The 6,968-nt window shown below is 39.0% G+C and overlaps 1 long non-coding RNA gene across 1 annotated transcript in view; it reads left to right on the top strand.

The window, feature by feature from the left end:
• Positions 1-301: 301 nt before the first annotated feature.
• LOC112673949 (uncharacterized) overlaps positions 302-6,968 on the top strand; it is a 39,496-nt gene continuing 32,829 nt past the window's right edge. The window contains exon 1 of the long non-coding RNA XR_003145142.3: positions 302-372. This is a non-coding gene — a long non-coding RNA (uncharacterized LOC112673949). The remainder of the gene's footprint in view (positions 373-6,968) is intronic.

The following is a 6,968-nucleotide window of genomic DNA, read 5'->3' as shown; positions in this document are numbered from 1 at the left end:
ACAATGTATCTGCAAGCCCTGCCACAGAACAACTGGTGCAGGAAGGACAGGGCATCATTCAATGCCCATCATTTTTCCTGAACATCACTCATGTGGTCAAGAGCAGTAGGGAGGAGGGACATGAAAGGCGCTGAGGGCAGAAAGTTGGAAAAATAAATTAGAGAAGTAGACAGGCAAGGAAAAGAAAAAATAAAAACAAAGACTTCATTAAGTCTATACATCCCCACAGGCTCCTTCAGTATGGTCTAGGGCAAGATGCAGAGGTTGCCACAGGAACCGTTGTGACAACAGCCTAAAATGCCTCTTCTCTTGTCAAACACAGCTGCCTGAGCACTCACCTGACACCTGGTGTGATAGTGCTCAGGCAAGTAGGTAAGTGAATATGTAGTCTGGCTGGAACTACAGGAATCTGCAAAAACATGGCAGGAGGTAATGTTGGGGTAAAAGATCAGGGCCAGAGGTCAGAGGGCCTTGAGTGGGAAGGCAAATAACTTCAAATTAGCAGTTCATGGAGGATAAAGTTTTCCTACTTCTAGCCTCATAGTGTCTCAGAGTTCATGTTCTCTAGATCTCTTATGGCCAGAAAGTTCTCTGTTCTCCTTCATGGATCTCAGGGACCACAATGGGACCTTCATAGCAAGTCTGGCCTGATGGTCAGCCCCAAACTAAAAGAGAAACATCAAAATGTGTTCTTGAGTGTCTGGATAATTTTGTAGCCTGACATCATCTTTTTCACTTTAAATGTCCACCATTCTGATGATCTCCCAAAAAATCATAATCCCAGGACTTGACTTTTGTTTTCTCAGAAACACCAGAACACACAGCCACTGCACACTGAAGTGCGATGCCTTATTATAGTCATTTGACTGGGGGACATGAGTTACAGGAGCAGACATTCTAGTGGGACAATCATGGGAACTGTAGCAAGGACTGAGAGAAACCTACCTGTCTAATACGAGAGACTGCACAACATAGTGGACAAAGATGGGGAAACCATCTACAGAGGGCTTGAAATGAGGCTCTTTGGTTGTATCTTTATAGCAAGTTATATATGTCCTTTGCACCAGTTATTTTGTTTTTCCAAGCCTCCATTCTATATTAACAATGAAAACAATGTAGGAAAATAATAATAAGAATGATAACAAAATTTAGTGGAAACTATCTATATACCTAGCCCTGTTCTAAGAGCACTGCATGCATAATATAATTTGATCTTCCCAGTGATAATATGTTAGGCATTACTATTATGCCCTTAGTAGTTAGGTCCAATTTTATTTCTCTAATAGTATCTTATACCACAAATCTATTGTGAGATTTAGATAAACTTATCTAAAGATAAAACGTCATTTTAATAACAATAAATCATACTTTGGATATTACTACTCCTCTACTTGATTACATCTATCACCTATCAATATCTGCCTTGACTTTCCACTGCACCAGGGCATCTACTATGTTACCCAAGCATATTTTAAACAATGATATTAAAACACCTAAGAGCATTATTGTTAATCATTGCATATATGCCTTTCCCATGGTTGTGAATTCCACCAGTTTATTGAACAGCAATATTTTATATACCTTTACACTTCTACTAACTAGAATACCTTATGTGTTCTATAAAAGTCTGAGAAGATCTGAATATAGTTAATCATATATTAGATATTTACTATATATCAGGCACTATACCAAGAACTTTAAATACATTTTCTAATATAATCCTTACTATAATACTATGCATTCTCACAATTGAGCATGCATTGGAATCACATGGAGACTTGTTAAAATACAGAACTCTGAGCCCCCGTGTCCAGAATTTATGATTTAGTAAATCTGGAGTGGGGACCTAAGAATTTACACTTCTAATAATCTACCAGGTGATACTGATGTTGCTGGTCCAGGGACCACAATGAGTATCATTGCTAAAGTTACCATTTGCATTTTAGAGATAAAAAAAAGTAAATCTCAAATTGTTGACTAACTAGCTATATTGGTTTCCAAAGATGGCTGTAACAAAGTGCCATAGACTGAGTGGCTTGCATAACAGAGATCAATTGTGACATAATTCTGGTGACTAGAAGTCCAAGATCAAGGTATTGGCAGGGTTGTTCCCTTCTGAGGGCTGTGAGGAAAGGGTCTGTTTCAGGCACCTCCCCTAGATCCTGGTGGATTATGGACAGTCTTTGGTATTCCTTGGCTTGGAGAACCATCATCCTAATCTCTTCTTTGATGTCCACCTGGTCTCCTCCCTCTCTGCATGTCTATGCCCACATTTCCCCTTTCTATAAAGAACACCAGTCATATTGAATTAATGCCTAGCCTAATGACTTCATAATTACTTGATTACTTATGCAAAGATTCTATCTCCAAATAAAGCTATATTCTTAGGTACTGAGGGTTAGGACTTTGACAGATGAATTTTGAGGGAACACAGTTCAACCATGATACCAGCTTAATCCCAAGGTTGCATGGCCAGTAAATATTAGAGGTAAGATTGAAACCCAAGACTGTATGATTCCAGAGCCACATTTGTAATCGTTTGTAATCATTTCACTGATTTGACTCCTTGGTGAATGAAATAAGTGACTAAATATACAAGTGGAAAGAAGTTCCTCAAGAACAAAGTTGTTGTTGAGGAAAAGTAATTAAAGCCCTGCTTTTATGTCAAGTGACAACCAAAGACTCTCCTGATGCCCTGCAAAGCACAGGAGACACTCTTGAACTCCGACATTCTGATTGATCTAATGAATGATAAAGGAGTGCAGACAGACCTGACTGTCTCTAGGGTACACTGCCATTCAAAGTGTCCCAGTCAAGAAATTTGACTTTTCTGTCTTGTTTTTTGAATAACACAGGATGTTCAGGGCCTCAAATTAAAGTTTCCATTTGTCACTGACTTTCTTAGATCTTCCTTCATCTAATTATAAGGGACATCTGGCCATTTCACATAGGCCTGGTACAATGTAAAGGTAGTGTCTTTTTTTTTTTTTTTTTTCTCCTGGGACAGCTATGCAAGCTTCTCAGGGCTGGGAGTGGAATGGCAATGGGAGGGGGAGGGGAGTAGGGTGGGGAAAGAGCCAGCTAGGTCAAACAGCATGGTTGCATTTTCTCCCTGACTCTTGAAGGCTGAGATTTGTGGATAACATAAAAGGTTACAGCCCCTCTTTGGAAGCCACAAATAACCCTGCTTGGGCCATGACAGCTCAGCAGCCCTTGGCGTGCCATTACACATTTCTGCCTGGGATTCCAGCAGTGCATTCGAGCAGCTGGGCCCAAAGTGCGGTCTCCACAGAGCGTGTCCTAGGAGCTGTGGGTCGCTGGGGAGCCGTTCCCTCCTATGACTCAATGCCCAGAGACAGAGCTCAATCTAATGAAATTACATACTTTCTCGAGTGATTAATAAACATGGTCTATTTCTCCATATGGGATGAATATTCTTAAGAGAAAGGAATGTGCATTTGTGGGAGTGCACTCATGTATGGCTCTTCCTCCACCTCCACATAGCAATGGCTAAAACTCCAAGACCTTGGCATAGAGACCCTAAGCAAGACTCTTTAAAAATAGAGGTAACCCCTTGCCCCCAACACGCATGCGCAAAAGAGCACGTTAAACCTGGTGAAATCTGAATAGTTCTGAACTCAAGTTAATGGTATTACATTATGGCAGTTTCTTGATTTGGATGCCACTGTGCTTGTGTGCATTATTATTATTAGGGGAAGCTGGGTGAAGGGTATACGGGAATGCAGCAGTATTTTTGCAGCTTCTCATGAGTCTTAAACTACTTTAAAAATGATTTGCACAGTGAGAAAGGGCAATGACAACAGAAGCAACAACAATCACATAGAGTTTCAAATACTCTACTGACTAAACATCATCATATTCATAGACTGCATGGTACAAAGCATTCATTAAGGCATTATGATAATTTCCAAGTCATATGTTGATTTTGAGAAATTTCTTGCATAGTTTTTCGTTGGGTGTGGATCTCTAGCTAATGGTGTCTCTCTCTGAGCCATGATTTGACATAGGAAAATGGTATAAAAAGTGTCCACTGACTTTCCCATGCAGGTTATTGATGTCCAGCACTTCAGTGCATCCAGAGAGCGTGTCCTAGGAGCTGTGGGTCGCTGAGTGGGGCCCAGTGTGGTATGTCAGCACTTGCATATGCTCCAAACCTACAGTGCCTGGACTTTGCACGCAATGCCATTGCCAATCTGGGTTTATCTGTAGCAACAGACAAAGATCATACGCCCTTAGGCTGCTGTCATCTTGCTGTCATTAGGAACCCAGTGGGTTTGTCCAATATCCATGCTCACTTGCCTTCAGGACCTGGTTTCATGGCCACTGCTGTCACGACATCATTGGATACTTTCAGAATCATTAAATAGAAAATTCTCTTTATCAAATGATATTATACATGGTGCAGAAGCCTCTTCTTGCGTCTGCTGAATTAATAATTACACTCAAAGTTTTCTACTATCCTAGATATTCTTTTATTCAACATCTTGATAATCATTTAAATGATTCTGTGTCAGAAAACCTATTTAACTATTATCATTGGGACATATCATAATTGAACTTATGAGTGCATATTAGAAATAATATAAATTAATCATATAGTTTCTCACAGTTACTATAAAGTACTTATTAACTAAAATGAAAGTATTTCATGATTTTGCCAAATGGTGCATTTAAATAAGTCCATATCAGCTGAATATCAGCTCTACTTGAATCTAGTACATGGTTCTTTAAGGCTGGTGGGCTCTCAGTCACAAGAAATGTTCATGAAGAAAATATCCAGACACTTTCAAGGGAGATAATTGAAAAAACAGATCTGTTTGCATAAATGTCTGTTAAATCCATGAGTCAATAAATCAATGGATAAATGTATGTTTAAGAATACCTTAAGTTTCTTCTGACCATGCAGTACATGGATTCTAGCTCCTCTATTCATAGAGGCAGGAATTTAGCCATAAACTTTACAGATAAGACTCCTGTGGAGTTTTCATTTCAGTAAGCTAAGGAGAGGGAAAAGAGGAGGGAATAATATAATTTCAGATACTCATAAAAGCTATGAAGGAAAATAGAACTAACATAATAAAAGCGTGGCAGATTGTTCTAAATAAAATTTTTTCAGGTAATTTGTGTTTGTTTGTTTTAAACAACATTTCAGAGTACATAATTCCAAAGATATGTGGTCTTAGATTTTAGCCACTCTGACAGGTGTAAGGTGATATCTCGTTGTGGTTTTGATTTGCATTTCCCTGATGATGATGAATGATGATGAGCATCTTTTCATGTGTCTGTTAGCCATCTGAGTGCCTTCTTTGGAAAAATGTCTATTCAGATCCTCTGTCCATTTTTAATCATATTATTTATTTTTTGGTGTTGAGTTTTAGAAGTTCTTTATATATTTTGGACATAAAATGAAAAACACAAAAAATAACAAGTGTTGGTGGGGACATAGAAAAAAAGGATACCTTATGCCCTGTTGGTGGGAATGCAAATAGGTGTAGCCACTGAAGGAAACAGTATAGAGTTTCCTCAGAAAATTAAAAATAGAATTTCCATATGATCCAGCAATTCTATAATGGACACTTACCCAAAGAAAATGGAAACATTTTTTCAAAAAGATATGTTATTGCAGCATTATTTACAATAGCCAAAATATAGAAGTAACCCAAGTGTCCAGTGATAAATAAATGGATAAAGAAAATATGGTGTGTGTGTGTGTGTGTGTGTGCATCTCTCTATATATAATGGAATATTACTCAGCCATAAAAAGAATGAGATCTTGGCATCTGAAACGTGAGTGGACTTAGAAGCTATTATAATAGCTCAGTGAAATAAGTCAATCAGAGAAAGTTAGTAATTATATGATTTCACCCATATGTGGAATTTAAGAAATAGAATAGACAAAGAAAAAAAAGAGACAAACGAAGAAATCAGACTTAAATACAGAGAACAAACCAGTGGTGGGTGGGGTGAGTGGTGAAAGAGGTAAAGGGGATGAAGAGCACACATCTTGATGATCATTGAGTAATGTATAGAATTATTGAATCATTATATTGCACACTTGAAACTAATATAACACTGTGTGTTAATTATACTTTCACTTAAAAAAATTGTCTTATTCCCAACACAATGGGATGGCCAAACCTTGCTTTTGCTACTTTTTCTATGGTGAAACTACCCTATGGACTTTTCTTTCAGCATATTGGGAATATGCTTCTTACTGTCCTAAATGTCAGGGAGATTGTGCTCCTTGAGTTTGGATGAGTCTTATGAAAAAGACAATTGAGTCCTGTGTGGTGTTAGACCATGTACCCTAGAAAACAGCCTGACACAGAGCTTATGTGCTAGTGCTTTGCTAGGAGAAGTAGTGCCAGGAGAGTAGGGTAGTACTTTAATACACTGTTCAAAGCATTATGAGAAAACACATCTGGTTGCTGGTTACTACAGATCCTTAGATAGGCCATAAACATCTGCCATTCCTTGGAATAGTCCATTGGAGAAAGAAAGGGGCTGGCATTTATGGGCCACTCCCTCTTGTCTCCTACTTCTCTTAAGTTTTCCCCACAGGATACTCACAGCTTATGCCTCAGAGTTGTATGATCTGGCCCCACTGGGCATAGAGAAAATGAACTCCTGTGTTCAGTGATGGGGAACTGCATCTCAGGTAGGAAGATAGAGGAGCCATAGCCTTTCCAGTGCGAGCCCTATTGGCCCGGGGCTCTCACTGTGGAAGGTTTAGTGGAGGTCATCTCAAAAATCCAGCCACCCTTGTCAGGGAGGCCTAGGCCAATGACAGTGCCAGGAATGAGAATGGCAGGTGGAGTTTCCCATCAAGCAAATGAAATAGAGCTCAGCAAGCAGGGCAGGCCAAATGAATTTGGGAGGAGACATATATCAGATCCCATAAACTGATCATAATTTGTGATGATTGAACTAGTTTTGGAGTTAGTTTC

The sequence above is a fragment of the Canis lupus genome, chromosome 24 (genome assembly GCF_003254725.2).
Source record: "Canis lupus dingo isolate Sandy chromosome 24, ASM325472v2, whole genome shotgun sequence".
Classification (NCBI taxonomy): Eukaryota; Metazoa; Chordata; class Mammalia; order Carnivora; family Canidae; genus Canis; species Canis lupus.
The sequence above is the reverse complement of the archived record's forward strand: the minus strand, read 5'-3'. Positions and strand labels throughout refer to the sequence as shown.